Source organism: Lutra lutra, chromosome 6 (genome assembly GCF_902655055.1).
Source record: "Lutra lutra chromosome 6, mLutLut1.2, whole genome shotgun sequence".
Lineage (NCBI taxonomy): Eukaryota > Metazoa > Chordata > Mammalia > Carnivora > Mustelidae > Lutra > Lutra lutra.
The window spans coordinates 83,821,842-83,846,769 of record NC_062283.1 but is presented as its reverse complement, the minus strand read 5'-3'; the positions used below and the strand labels follow the sequence as shown (position 1 = coordinate 83,846,769).

Sequence of the window (24,928 nt, the reverse complement as noted above, 5' to 3'; positions counted from 1 at the left end):
GGTGGTGACATGAGAGCACACTTGATATTCACACGAGACAGAACCCTAAGGAGTAATGACTCATATTCTAGATTTAGCACAGTTGCATACCTGGAAAGAACCATAAACCAATCTGTGGGTTGTCAATATAAGAACCAGGATTACTGATTAAAGGGTTATTGATGTAATACTTACTAGGTAAAAAGACATGGGTTCTCAGATTGAAAGATTACATCAAGCAAAATGTAGGAACAATAAGGATAAATTCACATCTAGATACATTATAAGGAAACTATGTACATCAAGGCAATTACATCAAAGATAAATAAAAAGTCACTTAAAAAAGGGAAAAGAAAAAAAGAGATAAACTATGAATGAACAACATTCAGGAAGACCAAACAAATTTTATCAGTAACACTAGATTGTATAACACAGTGGAGGAGTATCTTCCAAGTACTGAGATTAAATGACTTATAATTACAATTCTATACTTAATTCAACATTCATGAATAAGGGCAAATTTTTAAAATTTTAGACCAGAATAAAGTTTAAGAGTATTTGCTACTTTCAAATGATAGACAAAACTCAATATAATAGTTAATAAGAATGATATGGGATTGGGTGTTGTGTGAATAGTTAAAGCATACTGAGATCCATGTCATGCATGAAGTACGTATAGACATTTTGAATAACTTTGTTAAAAAAAAAGTGTACTTAAATAACTAGTATAAACTTAATAGATGTCTACTACATGAAAAGAAATATAATCTATAGCTTCCAAATCAGCAAAGGAAATAAAGGCAAATTTTCTAAAAGTTTTTAATTAAACAAAATGCAGAAAATAGGAAAAATAAACAAAATGTATGGAAACTAAAAAAGGTAAGATGTTGTAATCATATAAACAGTTAACATAATAAATGCAAATGTGTCCAACTAATATAGTAAAAGAATAAATTATTAAATTTATTTTATAGAAATTGAGCTAGGTCTATTTTAAGAAACATACCTAAAACAAAGAAGACAGAACTTGACAATAAAGGGATGAAAATATGTTACAAGCAAATGAAGATGCAAAGCTAAATTAGCAATACTTAAAAAGCTACATTAGAATTTAGAGTAAAAGTAATAGAAAAATTCACATAGATGCAATAATCAATAATTAAATGTGAATAAAGATAAATATAAGGAAAAATCTTCAGGAAAAGTGGACAAATCCATAACCAATAAAAAACTGTAACATACCTCTATTAGAATATGCAGAAGTAAAGCAGAAAAAGCAGATAAAAATTAACAAATATATGGAAGAGTTAATATCATTATCATAATAAATAATTTTATGATAATATTAAGATAATATTATTATAATAAATAATGTCAATCGACAGAATTCCTGGATCCAATAAATAGGGAGTACACATTTATTTCAGGCATAAGAGGGAGAACTAAAAGATTTGACCACAAATTAAATGACAAGGCAATCTCAATAAACATTAAAAAATCTATAGCATATATTTCACATTCTCTGGGCAATAACATAAGAAATCAACCTTAAAAATGTATTCTTAAACCATATAGAAATTAAAAAACATACTTTCTGGTTAATGGTTAGAAGTGGAATTCACACATGAATATTATAAAATGTATAGAATTGAACAACATTGGATGTATAATATATCAAACTTGTGAGACTTACCTAAGTGATTTTTCAAGGAACATATACTTATAGGCACCAATAATTTTATTAACCAACTAGAAAGATTAAGCATAAGTGATTTAAAAATCTGACCCATACATAACAGAAAATATCAAAATTAAATAGGATACAGGAAATATTAAATAGAAAATGGTGAAATGGGGCTTCTCTGATAACGAAAAGTGGCCATGTAAGTTATGGCCACTGGAGTATCATGAAAGAAATGTATGTTCTTGTAAAATGTAGGCCTCTCTTCCTCCTCCCCATAGTCCTTCCAACTGGCTGTGAGGCATCTGAAAATACTAGAGTTAGAGAGGCTACCTCTGGGGGGCACCTGAGTGGCTCCGTCGGTTAAGCCTCAGACTCTTGGCTTCCATGGCTCAGGTCGTGATCTCAGGGTCGTGAGATGGAGCCCTGTCTCGGGTACTGCACTGAGCACGGAGACTGCTTGAGATTCTCTCTCCTTCTCCTTCTGTTCCTCCCACTTCTGCTCAAGCTGTCTCTCTCTCCTCTCTCTCAAAATAAATAAATACATCTTAAAAAAAAAAAGTGGCTACCTCTGACCAATCCCCCTACTTGGACTCACAAAAGAAACATCCTTCTTATATTTCTTATAGAAAGAAAGATCCACAGAGAAATCTAACCCTAAGAATAAAGTGATGATTTATCTCAAAATGTAATGCAATATAATGCACCCCTTAAAGAATAATTAACTTATGATATTCCCAATAAGTGATGAAAATTAATTTTATACTCATTCATGTAGAAAACAAAACATAGCAAATAGGAATGGAAGAGAAACAGGCTTAACCAGATAAAGGGTTCTTATCAAAACACTCCAGCAAATAGTGCAAGGAGACCTTGCACTATTTCTTTCATTCAATAAAACATTAGGTATGTCAGCCAATTTAATAACACAAGACAGTTAAATAAAATGGCTTACACCACAGAGATTAAAAACAAAACAAACTTGGGACGCCTGGGTGGCTCAGTTGGTTGGGCAGCTGCCTTCGGCTCAGGTCATGATCCCAGTGTCCTGGGTTCGAGTCCCACGTCGGGCTCCTTGCTCCGCAGGGAGCCTGCTTCTCCCTCTGACTCTGCCTGCCACTCTGTCTGCCTGTGCTCGCTCTCTCTCTCTCTCTCTCTGACAAATAAATAAATAAAATCTTAAAAAAAAACAAAAAACAAAAAACAAAAAAACAAAACAAACTTTATTTGTAAATGGTATGGTTGTGTACATAAAAAATCCAAGAAAATCTATAAATTATTAGACTTGACAAGGAGTTTTTAAGGCTGTGAGAGAGCCTAAGAGTTTTCTGGGACAAACTATGGCATCTTTTCCTACAGAAGGACCCACCTGGTATTTTGTACTGTTAACTATAAGTGAACTTTTAAATGGATAAGGAAACCTGGCCACTTTTCAAATCAAACTAACCAATCATACTTACATTGGTATTTGTTATATGATGAATGTCTTTGTCAGTCCATGCTGCACTGCAAAAATACCATAGACTAGGTGATTAAACAAGAGAAGTAAATTCTCTCATAGTTCTGGAGGCTGGAAAGTCCAATGTCAAGGTCTAACAGAGTTTGCTCTCCAGTGAGAGATCTCTTTATGGTTTATGGATGGATCCCTTCTCCCTGTGTCATCTCATGGCAAGGAGAGAAAGAGAGAGAGCACAAGCTCTCTGGTGTCTCTTCTTACAAGGGCACTAATCTCATTACGAAAGCCCCATTCTCATGACCTCATCTAAACCTAATTATCTCCCAAAAGCCCTGCCTCCAACTATCATTGCATCAAGGGGGTTAAGGTTGCAACACACAGATTGTGGGGTGGGGGACACCACACAACTCAGACCATAGCAACAAATCTTCCCATTGGCGTATTATGAAAGTTTTCTTAATAAGATACAGGAGATAAGAGAGAAAAAGGCTTATCTCACCTGTGATAAAGGTGTGCATGTTTGCTTTTTTCCCAGTTTCACTATTTTCTATACAAAATAATTCCTCCTTGAATAATTTCATCTACAATGGGCAAAATCAGACTAGGTGTGAAAAGAAATTCATATTTTTAAAAAGGCTTGAGGGAAATGTGGCAGGAATCTCCTAGAGGAAAAAAAAAAAAAAGATATCCTACAGAGATGTCTACAAAGGTATAAAGGCTAGGCATATGTTTTTGTAGTCTTGTGCCCTGTGGATATTTGTAAAAGAGGAAAGTTACTCTCACCTCCCCAGACAGGCTTTTATGGAACACAGCTGTCCCTGCATGGTCTGGATGTTGAGGACACTCATTGGCAGCTAAGCAGTCACCTAAACAGGATGGCCAGAAATCCAAGAAAATAATCAAGATAGAAAAATATACCATCATCAGCTTCTGAATAAGAAACTGGCCCACATGCACACGCCAAGCCATAGACTAAATAGAAATTTCCCATCCTAAAAATGAAATGTGTGCAGAATCCCTGGCGATTGATATCCAGGACAACATGCAGCTAATATTGTCATTATTTGTGAACACACTCTGAGCTTTCCTTGTAGGAACAAGCCTCCTTTGTGAAGATATTAACACTGGGTGAACGGGAACATTTAAGGAGCAATGGGACATGTGACAGCAAAATTGCATAGCACTGATACTAGAAAAACCACCTACTTAGCTCAGTCGCAGAATTCTCATTTTGCTAAAACAATCAGGAATTTCCCAACGCAATTGTTTTTTATGTCAGCTGGAGATATCCCAAAACATTCTTAGCAGGGGGAGGTCTAAAGATGTAGACAAGATCTTGTTTAAAGAAAATCTGTACAAGTGTTTCTGTGTGTTTCTTTACTTTGTGTTTCTGTGTGTACACAGAAGGATAAAATATGGCATTCTTTATTTATGAACTGACCCTACCAACTCCCCTATTTTCCAGCAGCGATGATCTATTTATAATCTCAAACTGTTTTATGAAAAGTGGAGGGAAAACAAGTCCAGGGAAACCCAACATCCACAGACAATAATGTCTGCAATCGTCCACGCAGTAACTGAACCCAGAAAGTCCGGGTAACTTTCAAATGCCATGTCTACACAAGTCAGTACTGCGTTAAATTAAACTATTTCAAAGTCGAGGTTGTCTTTTCATCACGTGCAATGTAGTAGCCATGCGTACATCTAGACTCTGGTTTCAGTTCTGCGAGTGGTTGGATGACCAGGTTAGAGTAACTCGTGCCCTTTCTGCTCAATTTCTAGATCTGTAAGATGCCAGGGAGAATGACAGAAAAGCGAAAAGACATTGCTGAGGTTTAAGTCTGAAAAACTGGTTTGAAGTTCAAAATGACTCAACTCTCTTGAGGCAGAACACCTTCAGGGTAAATATGTACTGAACAATTTCCAGGGCTTCAGCCCTGAGCTAAAGCTGAGATGAGGGTGGGGTGTGGAGGACCAGGTTCAAAGGCTCTGCCCCCGAAAAAAACATATCATATATCCTTCTTCTGTGAGGCAATTCTCTTCTTATACCAGACAACAGTTAGCAGAGTGCCCCATATTACACATTACTACCTTTTTCCTTTAGGCATTGTATAATCAATGTGTTGGCCCTAGTTTTTTGAGCAATCATGTTTCGAGGGAATCTGGTACTCTGAAAGTATGGATTTAATGATAGATTGATACCATTTTTTGTTCCTGTGATTTAAAGCTACATATTCCACCTGAAGGAGCATGCACACTCGAATGTTTATAGCAGCAATGTCCACAATAGCCAAACTATGGAAGAACCTATATGTCCATCAACAGATGAATGGATAAAGAAGATGTGGTATATATATACAATGGAATACTATGCAGCCATCAAAAGAAATGAAATCTTGCCATTTACGATGATGTGGATGGAACTAGAGGGTATGATGCTGAGCAAATTAAGTCAATCAGAGAAAGACAATTATCACATGATCTCCCTGATATGAGGAAGTTGAGAGGCAACGTGGGGGGTTTGAGGGAGTAGGAAAGGAATAAATGAAACAAGATGGGATCGGGGAGGGAGACAAACCATAAGAGACTCTTAATCTCACAAAACAAACTGAGGGTTGCGGGGGAAGGGGGATAGGGAGAGGGTGGTTGGGTTATGAACATTGGGGAAGGTGTGTGCTACGGTGAGTGCTGTGAAATGTGTAAACCTGGCGATTCACAGACCTGTACCCCTAGGGCTAATAATATAGTATTTGTTAATATAAAAAATAAAAAATTATAAAAAAAGTAAAAAAAAAATAAAGCTACATATTCCTTTTAAATAAATAATGCCAGATCTTCAAGTGGAAAGTTTTATAAGGGAATCATGGCACCCCAGAGCTTTTAAAAAGAAACTGTAGATAAGGTATCCCAGTGACATTGTTTACATACATCTCATGGCCAGGATATGGCAGATTCCTGTCCCTAGGCTCTTAGCCCAGCACTCATTGTATCACCAAAGACAATGGTCTTTCACATGAATCACTAATGCTTGCCAACTGCTGACAGCCTACTTTGTTCTGATCTCTCTTCATAAAGAACATAGGAGAGCTTAAGAAAATCTTAAATCTTAAGATTTAATAAAAATCTTCCAAGATTTTTCATCAAAACAAAAAGACCTAACCAACAAAACCAATGAAAACCTGACAGGCTTAGCACACAACCAGCAGAGGTTATAAACTTATTTACTTTGTGTTTTTATGATGTAATGAAAAGTATAACATATTTCAGATAACAGAACCTAGGGGTCAAAAACATATATTCTGGAATCATAAAGATGGGTGGCTCTGCCATGGATTAGTCGCATGATCTTTTTAAGCCTCCATTTTCATATTTAAGAATGGAAATGATCACACTAGTTATTCTTACATGGTTGAGAAGATCATGGGGGATAATCAACACACAGGAAAACTGAATGGGAAGAAATCAGAGAGGGAGACAAAACATGGGAGATTCTGGACTCCAAGAAACAAACTGAGGGTCTAAAGGGGGGGGGGAATGGGGTCGTTGGGTGATGGGTATTAAGGAGGGCACACGTTGTGATGAGCACTGGGTGTTTTATACAACTAATGAATCATTGAACACTACATCAGAAACTAATGATGTACTGTATGTTGGCTGACTGAACATAATAGAAAAATAATGGGTTACATTAGGGGCTCCCGGGTGGCTCAGATGGTTGGGCATCTGCCTTCAGCTCCGGTCATAATCCCGGGGTCCTAGGATGTAGCCCCGCGTTGGGCTCCCTGCTCAGTGGAAAGCCTGCTTCTCCCTCTCCCACTCTCCCTGCTTGTGTTCCCTCTCTCTCTGTCATTTAAAAAATAAAAAATAAAAAAAGAAAGTGTTACATTAAACAGACGAATCCTCACTGTGTTAAATTCTAAATAATTTAATGAGAATATCTCAATGCTTCATAAACAAAGTTTAAAAATGCATAGAAGAATATCTCCCCTGATCAGTCATCATTCTTAACTACCTAACCCTGCACCTTGGTCTGTTTTTCACAACACCAGCACCACCCTCCTTTTAATCTGAATGGCTAAACTTTCTGAAAAATATCCAGCAACTTCATTCTCCCTGGGGATAACCAAGCCAGATGAACCGAAGTACTTGTAATACCAACATGCTGTAGCTTCTTTATGGCTGCTTCACAGCTCTGGGGCCACAGACTTGAAAAGTCTAGAGACTGGCTATGGACAGCATTGCTCTAACAACTTATAGACATGCTTTCCATTTGTAATGTTTGCTATTAATGTGCATTTCCCAAAGAAGGGTACCCTTGGACAGGGAGACAGGAAGCCACAAGAAGTCATTCCAGTTCTGGTATGACTGGCTAAGTTAATAGGTTATTTGAATGAGTGTGTCTTGCTTTCTTCATCTGAAGAAGGGCTTGGACCAAGACCTTTTGGTGTCTTGTATGGATTGAACATTCTATGATCCTGTGTAGTTTATCATGAGTTATCATATATTTATAATGTCTTCTTGTGCTTGTTGAGGGGTTTTGTTGTTGTTTTGTTTGTTTCTTTGGTTTAGCTTCAGTGTTTTGATTCTCAGCAATTGTGAGGAATAGAGGGTTGGGTAGAAACTTCTCTTATGTCTTTAAACAAGCAGGACACTCTCCCAAAGGACTCAGACTCTTGTGCCCTGGAGTAATGTTTTCTCAACTCAGAGTGAAAGCTGAATGGTAACTGGTTGAGAGATACAGCTGGGAAAAATTCAGAGTCTTCTCACATCCTTTTCCATTATCCTCCAGGGCACCTTCGGTTCTATTTACTCTGCAGGCACTGGAATAACCCCAGCATATTTCAGCAACAGCTCAAGAAAGAACATCTTTTTGACTTCACCATGTATGGTTTCAATCCAACTGCTTCCCTTCTCGCATCACATGCTATTCCTGAGCTGGGTTCTCACAAGCCTAACAGCCACATCTCCCCCAAAAGGGCAAAGGATCTTGCTGACAAAAGGCACATAGAAATTCCAGCCAATCACTTATTCTTAAACCAGTACTGAATAGCTTAATAGCTCATCTTTCCTGTTATAAATAGGTTCTGGTGCCTATCACACCAGCTCACTGGGAAAGAATGCAAACAGTCCTAGGAATGTAATACTTAGGAAGACTGTCCTGCCTGATCAGAGCTATTTTATTTTAAATGACAAAATTTTCCTCCAGACACGGAGAAAGCCTTACATTTTTGCCCTGTGAGTTTCTCAACCTTAGGAATGATCAGACATTTTGTATGAGAGGGGAAAAAAAAAAAAAGAAAGAAAGAAAGAGGGAGGAGGGAGTTGCATCAGTGGTAAAAATGTGCTGAGCAAATCCTTTCTCTCTCAGCTGGCCCTTAAAGAAATGTTCATTATTTTGACCAAATCTGTGAGGTCATGCTGCATTCTCTAGGAACAAATATAGTTCACGTAGAGGTCTACTCAGAAGGGCATCTAGAAAGAAACAGCAAGCAGCAATAGAAAGACATACAGACAACACAAAGTTCAGTGCATAGAACTGATTAAAAAAAAAAAAAATCTCAGGAACAAAGAAAATAGACTTGTTCTTTTTTATCCCATGCAGAGAAGTGAGTGTGAGAAAAATTCCTATTAATAAATAAACAGGTATTTTTTTTTCTCTTTGAATAGAAACCAACCCATTTTGCATACAAGAAACAGATATATGAAGACAGGTACAACTGCAAATTTTTCTGGTTTAATTTTCAGTAAACTTAAATATTATCATATCTGTAAAGGGGATTTTGAGGTTTCAATTACTGAACCTAGAAATATTTCTCATTCCTGTTACATAATAAGGAGAAAGCGCACGATGAAAACCTATGTCTCTTTACCATGGTAACAAAATACGATTCTAAAGGATTCCCATGTTTTTTAAACCTAGATAACTTGCCTTTGCCAAGATCAATACACCACAAGCTCATCTGCACATGACTGTGATCTCCAGTTTTGTGTGGGCTACACTTCTTTTCTTGACCTGAATCCGTAAGTCCACAATTGGGAGGTTAGAAGCAATACATGGTTTTAATGATTCTAGATTGAAGAGTCCTAGATTGAAGAGTCTTAGAATAAATAAACCTGTTCAGAGCTAATGATATATGGAAATAACTGGGTACACAATAGTATTGCCCTATGATATTTACTTTTGAATAGTATGGTACAGAATTTTGAATTCTAGCTTGCCCATATTTATAGCATGAATCAGGAACAGTAGCTTATGTCTATAATGTTGTTAAAGTATTTAAACAAAGAGTCCAGCACACTGAGGTGTCTCTAATGCAGTGGTAACCAGCATAAGTGAATCAAAATCTGAGCCAGAGTCAATGCCCTCAAATCCAAACAATGAAACGTAAGACCAACCAATCACAAACAGTGAAGGAGGCTTTCCCAAATAAGGCAACCACTTAAGCAATAACCAATCAAATCATCTCTTTGCTTTGGTTCAGTGTCTGCTCTATAAAAACCCTGTCCCTTGCTCCTATGGGTAGAACTCTTCTAACCATCTTTGGTTTGGCACTGCCCAATTTGAACTTATGCACGCTCAAATAAACTTGAAAATTTTAATGTGCCTCAGTTTACCTTTTAACTATGAATAACCAATAAACTTTTTCCTGAAATCAGAAATAGGAAAGTGATTGGAACAATTGTCATAAGAGTTCCGTTTTGTTTTGTTTTTTGACTCTTGTTTTAAGAAATATAAACCTGTCCCAAAGCAGGGAAACATAAGCATAGCAGTCACAGGGTTGGAGTCCTGAGACATTCTAAAAAGAGCTTGTTACTTTTTTTTTTTTTTTCCTTTTTGGCTAGCTCAAACTCTGTGTCAGTCAAACCCTAATGACTTGCCTGCACAAAGGTTTTATTTCAGGCATTTAAATTTTTACACAAAGTTCACAGAGTGTCTAAGTAAAGCCGTTTTTACATTGAAATTTCTAAATTGCTTTTACTTCAAAAAAATTCTTTCCTTCAGCCCTTTCAAAATGAGAATATCTATATCAATTCTCATTCTTACCAGAGTTTAGCAGATATCCAAAGGGGCTATTAAAATGCTAATGTCAACTGCCCTTGTAAGAAGCATATACACAACTGACTATATATTTTTTCTAATTTAAATGTAGTCTTCAAATAATTTTTATTCAGGGAGTGGCTCATTTCAGCTTCTCAGCATTGGGGTGTTTCCCATGACCCTATCAATCCCGCCCATAGAGACCACCTCTCTCTTGGCCAATTAATCACTTGCCAAAGCTGCGTCCTCTGCTAGCAAAATCCCCAGATGAAATGGAAATTTGATTAATTGCACAGAGCGTAACTAGTCATGATATTTATGATGTTAACTCATGTACTTATAAAGTCTAAGTCTGAAGAATAGAACTTATAAAAAAAATCTTGACCCATTTGTTTTTCAAGAGGACCAAAGCAGTTCAAAGAGCAGAAGAGGTAGAAAATACAAAAGGTGAAGGAAGGGTTTTGAAGTGACCCAGAACTATACTTGAGGCTCAGTGTACCTTTACAATTTCCACAGACTCAGGAAAATAGAGCAAAATCTTTGCTTCGTTTCCCATTGTCAAAATAAGCAGAGTTCATTTAAGATCTGGACAATTAGTCTTCTATGTTTTAAATCAAGAAATGAAATCTTTCCATCATGACTACCAATAATGTCTCACTTTGCAGTGTGACAAGTATAATAAGACATATTAGAAGGTTCAGTATGGGGGTACCTGACTGGCTAAGTCCATTAAGCATCTACCTTTGGCTCAGGTCATGATCCTGGGGTCCTGAGAATTAGCCCTGCATTAGCATGCAAGCCCACATTGGGCTCCTGGCTCAGCAGGAAGTGTGCTTCTCCCTCTTATCCTCCCCTTCCTTTTCTCTCTTCCCCTCCCCGCTGCTCCTGCTCTCTCTGGCCTGCTCTCTCTCAAATGAATAAATAAAAAATCTTTAAAAAGCAGGTTCAGTGTATAAAGGTACATGGAAATCTGAAAAATATACTGTCCCTTCTAATTAGCATTACTGTAGTCCAGATGTTAAACAAAGGGACCTCACTGCTAATTAGCATGCTACCAAGTTAAAAGACAAGTGGCCAAATTTTCACAAATACAGACATTTCAAATCTATGTAACTGCAAACAGAGGCATCAGTCAGTAGAAAGTACACAAAAACTGGAAAATTATCTTATATTAAAATTAGAGCAATTCCCAAAGCCTCCATTTACTTTATACTTAGAAATGATGAGCTTTGATCTTAGCTCCAGTGAAAAACCACCATCCAGGTACTATTTCCCTTTTCTTTACAGTTTGAACTTTTTAAAACCAATGTCAGCAACTTCACATCCTCTCCTGCACCTGGAAAAGTGCTGTTTCAGACTTACAGGTTATCCTTCAATTCCCTATTCATTTCACTTCTTACTGTAAGTGAAAAGTGGGGGGAAATAGTCTCTCCTTTAAGACCACCTTTGGTATACTCTTTGTTTATCCTTATCATTATGGCCATAGAGTTTCCTGGATTTAAGTCAGCCCCAGATGTTAAAATTGTCAAGATTTTCAAACTACAGACTGTGCTCTTTGCATGATGAGAAGAGAAACCATACAAAAAGTGTTTCCAAAAGAAGCATTGACATCCGGTGGGCAGAATGTTTTGTAAATTTCCAAACTTCCTTTCAGACAAGTTTGAATATCATTTGATTAAGACAGCATTAAGATATGACAGGTTATAAGAATGATTTTGACAAGTGATTTTAATTTTTAAAGATCAAATAGGAAGTGGATATGAGAAGCATCATTAAAGGAGTCAGTGAAAAATTAAAAAAAAAAAAAAAACTCCACACCTTCTCTGACAACAAACAACACTGCCAAGTACATTTGTTTTAAATTTCAGCTTTATGGAAATAAAATTGACAAAATGGTAAGATATTTAAACTGTATCTCATGCTGATTTGATGTACATACATTGTGAAATGGTACCCCCATCTAGTTAACTAACACATCCATCACCTCACATTTCTTCCTTCCCTCCTTCCTTCTTTCCTCCCTTTCTTTCTCTCTCTCTTTTTTTTTCCTTCCCTTCCCTTCCCTTTTCTTCTCTCTTCTTTTCTTTCAGTGAGAACATTTGAGTGTCACCCTCTTAGCAAATTTCAATTATACAGTATACTATTATCAACTATAGTCACCATGTTATACATCAGAACCTCAAACCTTATTTATCTTCTAGCTGAAAGATTGCTTGTACCCTTTTACCAATCTTTCCATATTTCCCAGTCCCTGAAAACCACTTTTCTACTCTCTGTTCCTATGAGTTGGACTTTTATATACATATATATGTGATACCATACAGTATTTGTCTTTCTCTGTCTGGCTCATTTCACTTAGCATAACGCCTTCAAGTTCCATCCATGCTGTCACAAATGGCAGGATTTCCTTCCTTCTCATGGCTGAAAATTACATTGCATACAAATGCCGCATCTTCTTTATCCATTCATCCATCCAGTGACATTTATCTTGGCTACGTGAATAATGTTGCAATGAACAGGGAAGTGCACACATCTCTTCAATATCCTGTTTTCATTTTCTTCGGTATACAAGCAAAGGTGGGATTACTGGATTTTTAATTATTTGAGGAACTTCCATAACTATTTTCCATAGTGGTTGCACCAATTTACATGCCATCTAGAGTATGCAAGGGTTCCCTTTTCTCCACATCCTCACCACTTGCCTTTTCTCTTCTTGATGATAATCCATTCTAACTGGTATAAGTGATATATCATTGTGGTTTTGATTTGCATTTCCCTGATGATGAGTGATGTTGAGCACCTCTTTATGTATGTGTTGACCATCTGTATGTTTTCTTTGGAAAAATGTCTATTCAGATTCTCTGCCTGTTTTTAATGAGACTTTTCTAAATAATCTAAAAGTATTAATTTTAGGTATTAATACTTAATACCTAAGTCCTACCTTTTGTTCATAAACGGGATGAGTTTTGCCTAAGCTAGTATCTTATTCTAGTAACATAAATTATGCTGCCTAATGCCACTGGATACTTTGCAGTGTTATTAACTTCTGTTGGAGAATTATTCTACACATACCCCTAAGGAGGCTAAAGTTATATACAGACTCAACAAAAATGTATTTATTCACTCCTCATTCATTAATTCCCTCATTCCACATTTACATTACTCTGTGTCAAGTTTTCACTGAGGATGCAAAGAGAAAAGAAACAGTCCATGACTTTGATAAGTCGAGTGGAAAAGATAAACATATAAACAGAGAAAAACCATATGAAAGAAGAAAGTTCCATGGCAGTGCCTCCTTTAATAAGGAAGATGGTTTTCTTTTTAGCTGCTTCTTAACAGAGATCAAAGTAATACAAAAGACATAGGCATTTCAGGATGTCACAAGAGCAGAGTTTCTATGAAAATTTGATGCTGGTTACCAAAGGTCACAACATCAGAATAAACAGGAAGCTTGAGCTGTTTGATCTTGAAGCCTTTGTACAGGCAGTGATGGTGTGCAGAGTATTTGGGAAGGAATGGATGTGCCCTAGACACCTATTCCAGTCTTGGCAGAAAAGGAAAACAATGAGATATGTGCTCTTCTGTCCCCAGAAACTCCTGGAAAATGGGCGGTGCTTCAACTGATGGGTCACTGTTAGCCTTGGGTCCACCAAAGGCAGGTAGGTCTAAATAAGCAAAGAAAACTGCGTAGTGTTGCTCCTCAGGCCACCTTCACCTATTGGTCTCATTAAGTAGAATAACTTATGAAGACATAGAGTTAGATCAAGAGCCGACCTCTCTCAAGTTATCTTACCACATGGTTACTGAGGCTGGTATTTTAATGGACTCAAATCTTTCTATTAGAGATAAAACCAAAGGTTCAAATGAAGATGCTTACTTCAGATAAGGCACATTACTGAGATTCATTTATACCCATGTAAAGTGGAACCCATCAACTACACTATAAAGGCTAATATCAAATTCTCTTCTGTTTACACAAGATGGGAGGGCTAGAAAGCATTTGGAGAGAATGAGCCAAGAAAAGTTGAGAATGTGGAAGCTGAGGCCTGTGAAAATGGAACATGAATTTCACCAGCTTCATTTTTGGTTTGGGATTGATCATGCAGTTCTGAGTGTGTGTTAATTTGATGCTGTTCATGAAAGCTGAGCACTGTGTGCCTGGATCCCATCGGTTAAGTAAGGATCACATCACATTGCAAAAGTCAACCCTGCTATCCATAATTATAAAGATTTTATTTGGTTTTTAAACAAAGGAGTGTGTTAACTCAAGATTATTTACAGACAAAAAAATAATGTTTAAAGTTAGGTAGGGCTTCCAAAGAGGACCACTTGGGGTCAAATCCTGGATCCTTCCCTTCTGAGGCTGTATGATTTTGAGAATGTAACCTGACCACTCTGTGCCCAGGTTCTCACCTATAAAAATAAATGAGACAAACTGAGGGTTGCTGGAGGGGAGGGTTGGGGGGATGGGGTAAATGGGTAATGGACATTAAGGAGGGCATGTGATATTATGAGTACTGGGTATTATATAAGACTGATGAATCACTGACCTCTACCCCTGAAACCATTAATACATTATATTTTAATTGAATTTAAATAAAAATAAATTTTTAAAAAATGTATGAGACTAGTACTTAGAGTAGTGCTGTGATGGTTAAAAGAGAGAATACAGAAAGGCTCTTAATACAAAGCAAGCTCTCAATTCATATCTGTTATAATTATCTTCCGTAAAAAAGGCTGAAAATGTCATCCAAAGTCATGGAATTGACTTACGTGAGACAAAATTAGGCATGTCTAGTAAAAAGAAAGACTGGCCAACGTAGTAGGATTATTAGACATTTATGTTTTACTCTGCAAGCTTTTCTAGAATATTTTGCACTTTTATAAGAGCCATGAAATATGATATCATCAGTATCAAACCCTAGAACTATCTGAAAAACATCACAGAAACTTTCCTGAAGACTTTCAAAATGAGGAGCTCAAATATTTATATCAATGTGCCTAAATAGTAGAGGAGATAGAAGGTAGGTTAAGGTAAAGAAAGTTCAAAGGGACCTATGGCTAGTAGAAGTTTCTCTTGTGTCTTCTTTATGACCACTCTCTGTTATACACCAATATATAAATACAGAAACTTTTCACAAAAAATTCCAAGATAGGTGCTCCAGGAAATTTCACTTTGTTCATTCTGAGGTATCAACCACCAGCAACCTGCCACGGTTTCCCAGAGATTCAGTTATTCCAATTTGAGAAGCATGAGAACAGGAAATAGAAACAGAATTCCAATTAGCATACTGCCACTGAGATAGATTACACAAACTATTTAACAGCTGTGAAATAGGAGGCCCAATGGGGATAAATCTTGAATATTCTGGCTCTCTGATTATTCTCATGTGTATCAACAATTTGAAAAGATTTAGAAAGTGATTAAGTATACTTTTCACCTGCAGAATTTTATTTTTTGATGTATTCAGATGGTATATCTTTTTTAAAATATTTTATTTATTTATTTGAGAGAGAGACAGTGAAAGAGAGCATGAGCGAGGAGAAGGTCAGAGGGAGAAGCAGACTCCCCGTGGAGCTGGGAGCCCGATGCAGGGCTCAATCTCAGGACTCTGGGATCATGACCTGAGCTGAAAGGAAGTCACCCAACCAAGGAGCCACCTAGGCACCCCTCAGAAGGTATATCTGATTCTCAACATAACTGAAAGCTATCACATTGATCCTTAATTAATGCCTCAGGCTGCCCAAATTACTCTTTTTAAAGTTTTCAGGTTTTCGTAGAAAGAACATTTTACAGTATATGGTTTAAAAATGGACGATAATTTGTTTTTTCGGTTTTTTTTTAGTTGATCTTGTTAGATCATGGAAAGGACAGGGAGATATGGAACATACCTAAAAGAAATAAGCATACCCAGTTAAGGTTTGACTTTCCTTTATAGAGCAGGGGGTAAAAAAGGCAGTAACTGGATAATAGTAGCTTAAAACTCTGACCCTTTGCCCTCTAGCAGGAAACAAAGCTAATTAACAAAGCACTGATCCAAACAAAACAAAACTAAAACAAATTACTGATTAAAACAATTTACATATTATTTCTCCAGCTCTTTTGGAAGATCCTGTTCATATTTCTCAATGAGCAACATTAAATATCTGCTCTGATTCTTTGGACCTTTCCTAACTCCTTGTGGAAATATGCAGGGTGTGTGGTATCTTTCTGGGCACATAAAAGCCCCTGGATGATTTCCATCAATCCTTTCAAAATACGAAAATGGACTAGTTTAATTGCAGAGAAGTTAATTCTGGATACCATTTTGGCAAGGGCACAAGGGTAAAAAATAATCTCTCTCCACGGAAACCAAATACAACAAGGAAATTCTAATTGAATCATGTGTTACATGGATATGAGCCACGTTGTTTTGGTCATGGACATTTATTTTCCATCACCTTTTTAAAAAATAAGGTATCACATTACAGTTACATTCCAAAGGCGTTTCTTCCCCACAAAGCAAAATTAAATAAAATTAATTTATCAAAATAACGATTATGGATTTCTGGATAAACATGCTGAGTTAAAGACACAGGTTTATCATTGCTTCAACCCAAAGCCCCTCTAAACTATCATTTAAGGATATAAACAGGCATAAAGTCATGAGGATAAAAATAAGAGAAGATTAAAACAGATGTGAGATGGTACAGAACTGAACTGTCCTTCCAACTGTTCAGACCCAAAACAGCATTAATCCTGGGTCCACTTGTTTTCCTTCTACTAATATCCTATCCTCCTGGATCTACCATCAAAATATATTCCAAATTTTGCCATTTTTCACCTTTTTGACTGCCACCACACTAGTCAAGGCCATCATCATATCTTGCCTAGATTCCTGGAGTAATCTCTTCCCTGGCCTTCCCTGACCCACTACGGTGCATTCTCAGCATAGCAGCCAGATTGCTTCTTTCAACAATGTCATGTCTTTGAACAGCCTCACTGTGTTTGAACACTCCACTGTCCTTCACTACAAGCAGGAGCCTCATTCTCACAATGGCCCACAATGCCTTACCTGGTCTGGACCTCCACTCCTGTCCTCCTCCTGACTTTATCTTCCCAATCCTGCCCTTGCTAACCCTCTTGGGCCCCAAGGGCCTTCTGTCTCAAACATATTGTCTACACTCCTACCTTGGGCTTCACGGGCTGCGCCTCCTCCCTGGGGTGTACTTCTCCCCAAAATTACACATCTCAAATGTGTGCTGTAATTTCACTTTCTCATCGATACTTTTCCCCACACACCTACAGTGTAACCCCAATCTTTATATATCTGATATCCATTAGTCTGCTTCCTTTCTTTTCCATAGCATTTATCATTCTCTAGCATACTATATAATTTACTTATTATGCATAATATCTGTCTTACCTGTAGAATGTAAACACCTGAGGGCAGGAATTTTTGAACACTTTTCATCTCTACTGTATCACCCATATCTACCAACTTTTTAACCTTCAGGATCTAAGAAAGTTCAAAATAATTAAAGCAATACTAAGTAAATAAAGTCCCAGGATGCTTGGATAAAGCAAACAATATCCTATTAGAAGGAATACACAATCATTTTGGTGTCATATAATTATGCAGATAAGAGTTCTACGGAAGGACTGGTTCAACCCCTGGGCTTCTGTTTGCATGGGGCTGGTGTCCTCTTGAGCTATTTGTATGAATAAACCTGTGGCAGGATTTGAGGGGAAAAAAAGGAGGAAAGTAAAAAAAATAGAAAATTTGTCTAAAATTTGTAGGTAAATCCCACATATTGATAAATAAATCTTCAGTTGAGGTAAGTAGCAAACAGTTGTACACTATGTTCTTAAGTAATATGTGGAGAATTGATTTCTTTTTAGAGCTAAAAAATGTAAAGGATGAGTCAAATACATAGGAGACTGATACATCTCATGACTGAAAACCTCTAAGAGTATGTATTCTACTTATTAGGTATATTGAGCTTGGAAAACCTTGATACGTTAGAGTTGAAAAAACCAGTATCTGGCCAAATGAAAAGACAAGCTTATTAGGAAGGCGATCATCCAATAAAGGGTACAACCAAATATTCTTGGTTCTCATATACATCTTCATAGAACATACTCCTTATAAGGCCTCTTAAACCTAAGAACCCATTGTGAATGAATTTCTGTTATATCTAGGTAACACAGAAAGCCACTCTACATGGCTTTTATCCCCGCTTCCTATGCAAATAGGCTTGCAAACATCTGAGCTAACAGAAAGTGATCCCCACCCCCCCGCAAAAAGATAGTACCAAAGTTGCTTAGATGCTAGGAGTAAACATACATAAACTGTTCTCTGTTCAGCATGAATGACCATAAATACACACAGTGCACTACAGAAAGCTAAAAGTGTACGTTATAAAGATAGCAGGACTCTTGAAAAGTCCAAACAGCTGTGAAGTACACTTAGCCCCTGGGTCAAGGCTATTTTATACCATGAGGTCTTTCTTGGTTTTGCTCCATTGTTAATAATTTGAGATTGCCTGTCTTACACCATAATTTGCATTGTCTTAGGATCAAACTATGTTACTATTATTTAACCCTGCTAATAGTACCATTATTCTAAATAAAATAATGACTAATTTTTATTTTCCCATGTTTGAAAATATTTAGGTGCAAGGTTTTCAACTCAAGAATATCATAGATTTCTACCTAAACTCAAAATTATTTCTAAAAAACTTAATACCTTTTTGTTCTTGATTTTTAAGTCTTTTCAATGTTTTTAACTCTATACCAAAGGATTTTGTACTTAGCAAAAAAAAAAAAATGATATTTAAAGCAAAAGTAAAAAGTTAGCTAAATAAATTTCTCTTGCTACCTTAATTCTTAACAATTTAAGCTGAAAGTTCATTAGAAAATTAGTTTTGAGAATTGTCAAACCCAGATCAATTTTAAAGTAACATGAATAGTCTGAATTCAAATTTCCTCTGCTTTGATTTAGTACTGGATTAAGATTATTAGATCTAAAGATCAGGTGGTGTTTCTTACCTATTTCTTTTACAAGTAAATGTTAATTTCATAATTATAGGACTGGATAAGTAACGGATAAATCTGTTACTAGGAACTACTCCAGTGGGACCTGGGGGAGCACCCACACTTTCATATAGACAACTAAGAGAGAGGGGGAGAGAGCATGCACACACTACTCTGCAGGTGCATGGATCTAACATACAATGAATATTGTAAATACATATCTTCTATTTGCTTCTATTGTAAGTATGTATCTTCTATTTGCTCTCTAATTGGGCCAGCTCTCCTGGCTGGCATCACTGTTCAGCCCTGTAGCAGATCCCCAGTAGGTTTCATGGAACCTTGTCTTATACAAGCTTGGCTAACCCCCAGCCAAAGATCTGAGGGAAATCCTCATACAGACTGGTTTGCAAATTCCAGCTGCTTCAGGCAGCCCAAATTCCAATCTCTGCCTCCAAAACTTAGCAAGACCCTATATCTGCTTGGGCTCCCTATCATGTGACACAGCAAGAATTTGTCCCAGGCCCCAAACTGGGGAAACAGTAGGGCTCATCTTATGTCTTTCCTTTGTCTCAGCCTGTTCTTCAATGTTAGAAATACTTGTCTTGTGTATTTACTTCTGTGTGAGAGTTGTTTTTGGTAAGAGGGCAATCCACTACCAGCTGTTCTGTCATGGCTGGAAGTGACAGTCTCCTGTGTTTAACTACTGATTTTATTAATAGTTATAAGAATATTAATGTTTTTTGTATCTTCTTGAGTCAATTGTGGTTTTCCAGGAATTTGTCCATTACATCTAACTTTCCATATTTCCTGGCAAAAAAAGTTGCTCATAATACCTTTTTGTTTTCATTTCAGTGTGTGCAGCACCCATTCATTCCCAGTAGTATTTTTTGTGACTTCTCTCTTTTTCTTAAACCACTTCATCACACGTTTGTCAAATTTATTAGTTTTTTCATTGAACTGATCTTTTTTTGCTATGTCAGTCCTCCATATAGAATGTTTCTCTGCTCTATTATTATTTTCTGTTTTTATCTTTATTGTTTCTTTCCTAAACCTTTCTTTGGGCTAATTGTTTTGTTGTTGTTGTTGTTCTTCAAGACTATATATAATTCATTAGCAGTTCAGCATGTCATTTTTTTTGGTAGTATGTGATTGACTATTCATATGAAAAGTCATGTTGGGTATACTATCCATGAGGGCAGAGACAATATCTGTTTATCTTTCTATTTCCAGTGCCTAATAATCTCTAGTACATAATAAGCCCTCAAATCATGTTTGCTTTTTTTAAGATCTGGAAAACTACATCTTGATATAACTAATCCTTGGGAAAATACAAAACATTTGTACTATGTTACAAAATTCACTCATAATATAGTCTTCAAGAAATCACTGGGTTTGTTTCAAGCCATGTTATGAAGTAGAACATGATGTCAATTTTGGTCAGTCCTTATATCATGGTATTGTCTATGTCAATGGAGAGAAGTAACACAGTGAGCCTCGTTAACACAGTTTGAAATCCAGCATCTTCAGTCATAATAGAGTATTTGACCCAAAGTGTGTATATTGTTGGATATGTTGAATTTGTTTACAATTAATTTGAATTTGTTTACAATGTCTCCAATTTTCTCTGAAATATCTCTTGAATTCTTAAAAGGTAAATAGTTTATTTTTTATACTGTTTCTTCTAGCCTTTTTGATTTCACTTAGAACTGTGGCAATATCTGACAAATTGGCACCCAAGAGTAATTTTAAATTACATTAAGAAATCAAATAGTCTGGAACACCTGGGTTGCTCAGTTGTTAGGCATCTGTCTTTGGCTCAGGTCAGGATCCCAGTATCCTGGGATCAAGCCCCATAACTGGCTCCCTGCTCAGCAGGGAACCTGCCTCTCCCTCTCCAACTCCCCCGTGCTTCTGTTCCCTCTCTCGCTCTTTCCCTCTGTCATAAGTAAATAAAATCTTAAAAAAAATTAAACAGTCTGTCTTATAAATATGGCATTACATAAATCAATCTGTTTTCATGCTCTTTTATTAACTATTACTAACAATTAGATTTTAGTTTTTACAGCAAGACTCCTATAAACTCACCCTGAGTGTTAAATTCATATGGTTTGTGTCAACCTTACATCAGGCATAACATAAAAATGTAACATCCAGCACATAATTCATTTTTAAATACTGTAAGGGGAAAGACAGAAAACAGTCCACAGACCCCAGCACTCAAATATCTTCTCTTGCCAAACTCATTTCCAAGTCTTTCTATTCTTCAGCTGTTAATGAATTCTCAGATATCCATGTATAGACAGAAGGACTCATACAGAGCATTTAAAGTTCTGAATGCTCTGAAAACTATGAAGATCTCAGAAGCAAAGATACTGTTCTTTTTTTTTTCCTATTCAACATTAAACCTAAAATTCAGACCTCAATTTTACCTTCTATTTACATTTTGACTAGAATAATATTAAAATCCATCTGCATTAATTAAACAAAAATCTTTGATTTTGTGGCAGGTGTTGTATAGACACGCTTCTTTAGAAACACCCAGAATGATGCCTGGCGGCAGAGGCAAATCATTCTAGGGTCCATGTACATTTGCCCAGATTATCCACAAAGAATATAATAGAATATACACTTTGGATCAACTACTCTACATGACTGATGTTGCCTGATTCCAAACTGTGTTAACAAGGTTCACTTACGAAAGACTCGAGTGAGAATGAAGCATTATTGGCTTGGTTCTCTTCAGAAGCCTGTAATAAGATTTTATGGATACTGAAATAACTTTCTAAATCTTGATCTTTGCTAGATAGAGTTTTTCTGGAAAAGACCTTCCTAATCTTACATGCTTCTGCGGGTTTTCCTAGTAGATAACCAAGGCTATATACAAAAGAAAGGAGATTAAAAAAGAAAAAAACCCAAAATATATGAATCTGAATAGTCAGATCATTCTACATACATTCTAAATTATTTCATTAGAAACAGCCTAACAGTTGTTGAGCAGCTCCAGTAGTGAAAAAATCTCTCTCTGGGACCTCTGATACCTCATAGCTCAGGGGGTGCATTGCTGAAATCTAAAGGTGTAACTGGGTTGATATTTCCTGATTCCTTCCTACATTCAGTCAGATAAATATTTCTTCTCTGATTTAGTAATGTGATACTAAACAAAGAAAAGCTTAAAAATTCACAATCCTCATTCAAATATTATGTTCTTTTGACTTTATGATTTTGCTTTTAAAAAATGTGCAACTGATATTTTAATGAAATAGAAAAATATCCAATGAAATGATTCTAAAGTAAATGTGGAAACTAACACTTTACAAAGCAAAAAAGGCTTAAAGTCAAGGAACATTTTAAATAGGAATATTAAAGTATTATTTCATTAATGTTTTCATCATTCTTTTCTAGTTTTCCCATGTCCCATATCAGTAATATGGATAAATAACACTAAAAAGAACTTCTAATTAGCATGATGTTGAGTTCAGTTTCCCTTCGAGGTTCAGGAAGAAATATTCAAAGATGACATCACCTGCCACCCATCAGTCGCCTTCCTCTTCATAATTCTAACCACTCCACATCACATCACTTATGTAACCTGAACATTACACCAGTGCCTTTGCTCATTCTGTTCTCCATACCAAGATCTCTCCTTCAAGGTCAGTCTCCCACTTGACATCTCGGTGAGCTTTTACTTGATCTCTCTCCCCTACTTTCCAAACCCAACTCTAATTTTCCCAGCTCAAAACTTCCATGGTCCTTTGTTCTCTCATCTCATCTAGTTTGTTGTATTCCTGGGTTTTTTTGTTTGGTTGGTTTTTTGCTTGTTTTCTTTTCTTTTTCTTTTTCCTTTTTTAAAATTTAGAGCAGTTTTAGATTCACAGCTAAACTGATCAGAAAGTACAGAGATTTCTCTGATAAACCAACTTGAAATGAATGCCTATAAATGATAAATTCGGTGTTTTCTCCATTCACAATAACATATCATACTGTTTCCCATGATATCACCCAGAGGTGTGGCTCATTGTATATGGGCTTCAAATTACAATCATCAGAATATGGAATTTTATGTTTGAATGACAGTTTTACATCTGCAATATTTTAATCTATATTTTGTGTACTTTATTCCTTTCAAACAAAAAAGCCCAGAAGCCATTGCTGCTCCCTCTCCCTGCCCCCAAAGAGAAGGGGTATGTGGTATAAAGGGGAGACCTGATTAGGTTCTACCTTCTCTGTATGTGGACTGAAGACCAGGCCCAGGGAGAAGGGCGGCATGTTTTCCTAATATTTGAGGAAATTCACAAAACGATTATATAAGGGCAAAAAAATGTTAAACTCCAAGTCAATAGGTCCAAAAGCTTTAAAATGAGTTTGTAAAACATATGACTCATGGAAGAATCTGTTTTGGAAGACTTCTAGAACAATTCAGGAGGACAGTCGGGAAAAATGATTACCCATCGGAGAAACTTTTTAACAATAAATTTAGTCTGTTTTAGTGGAGGATGCCTTCAAGAACTACTATGAACTGTGCCTTTTATTTATTTGTAGATTTTACTTTTTTATTCATCACAGACAGAGAGAAAAGCAGGGGGAGTAGCAGGCAGAGGGAGAAGCAGGCTCCCCGCTGAGCAGGGAGCCAGATGCTGGGCTCAATCCCAGGACCCTGGGATCATGTCCTGAGCTAAAGGCAGACACTGACCTGAGTAAACCACATAGGGGTCCCTGAACGGTGACATTTAAAGGAACACATACATACACTATTTTGATTGCTTTTTCCACAAACCTCTATTTTCATTAAGTCCTCAATCTTGCCCTCCATAATTTTACAGGGCACAATCCTTTTCACTAGCACATACCATACAAAGTCTATGCAGGAATTCCCAGCAGTTCCTTATCTCAGCCCCACCTAACTGCTCCACTAAGCAAACACTGGGTTGTCTACACAAAGCTAAGCTCTTCTTCTAAGGGGAAGCTGAGGAAATGCAAACATTGCTTTCAGTTAGCATACTGTTACTAAAACCACCATCTCCCTTTTTGACTTCCGAAAAAATACCCCTTCCCCACCTGTGTACCACTCCCCACTCTTAAACTACTTTGGTTTTGGTTAGTAGGAGAAGAAATACAAACTTCTTAATAATTAATATGGGCATTTGTGCTTTTAACACTTTCAAAGGTAGATCTATCAACATTATACAATTTGACTTTCTAAACAATGATAAGAAGATAGATACTATTTCTATTTTATAAGTGAGCATCAAGTCACACAGCTAGAGTTGAGATTAGGAATGAGGTCTTTCAATCCCAAATTCAATGCTTTTACCATCCTAGTCTTTTGTTCATACCTTATTCAAAGTTATTCTTATTTGGTCATTCTCTACATGCTTCTCTGTATTAATATGGATTATAATACCTGGGTAGGAGGAGGACACTGTTTCTCTTTATATGGCACACAACATAGCTTTAACTATTTTTTAGGTAAGTGTGTATCTGACAAAATTAGTGATTTTTCACTTCTTTGTTATTATGTTAGTTATTATATTTTATAGATGAGAAACCTGAGCCCCAAAGAAGTTAAGTATTTTACCTAATTTACACAGTACATGGTGGAGACAGGATTTAAACTTTAGTCTTACCTGACTCCAAATCCCATGATCTCCAACTGAACCATCGAACATTCCCCCAGGGTGGTCTCTGGCAAATCCTTCCAAAGCAAATTTATTTTGTACAAAAACTTCAATCTCAGCCTATCCTGATTAAAAGGTCACG

The 24,928-nt window shown here is 36.6% G+C and overlaps 1 long non-coding RNA gene across 1 annotated transcript in view; it reads right to left on the bottom strand.

The window, feature by feature from the left end:
* LOC125102432 (uncharacterized) overlaps positions 1-24,928 on the bottom strand; it is a 54,214-nt gene extending 29,286 nt beyond the window's left edge. The window contains exons 1-3 of the long non-coding RNA XR_007128124.1: positions 24,796-24,928; positions 3,900-3,982; positions 3,616-3,778 (exon numbers count right to left, since the gene is read on the bottom strand). This is a non-coding gene — a long non-coding RNA (uncharacterized LOC125102432). The remainder of the gene's footprint in view (positions 1-3,615; positions 3,779-3,899; positions 3,983-24,795) is intronic.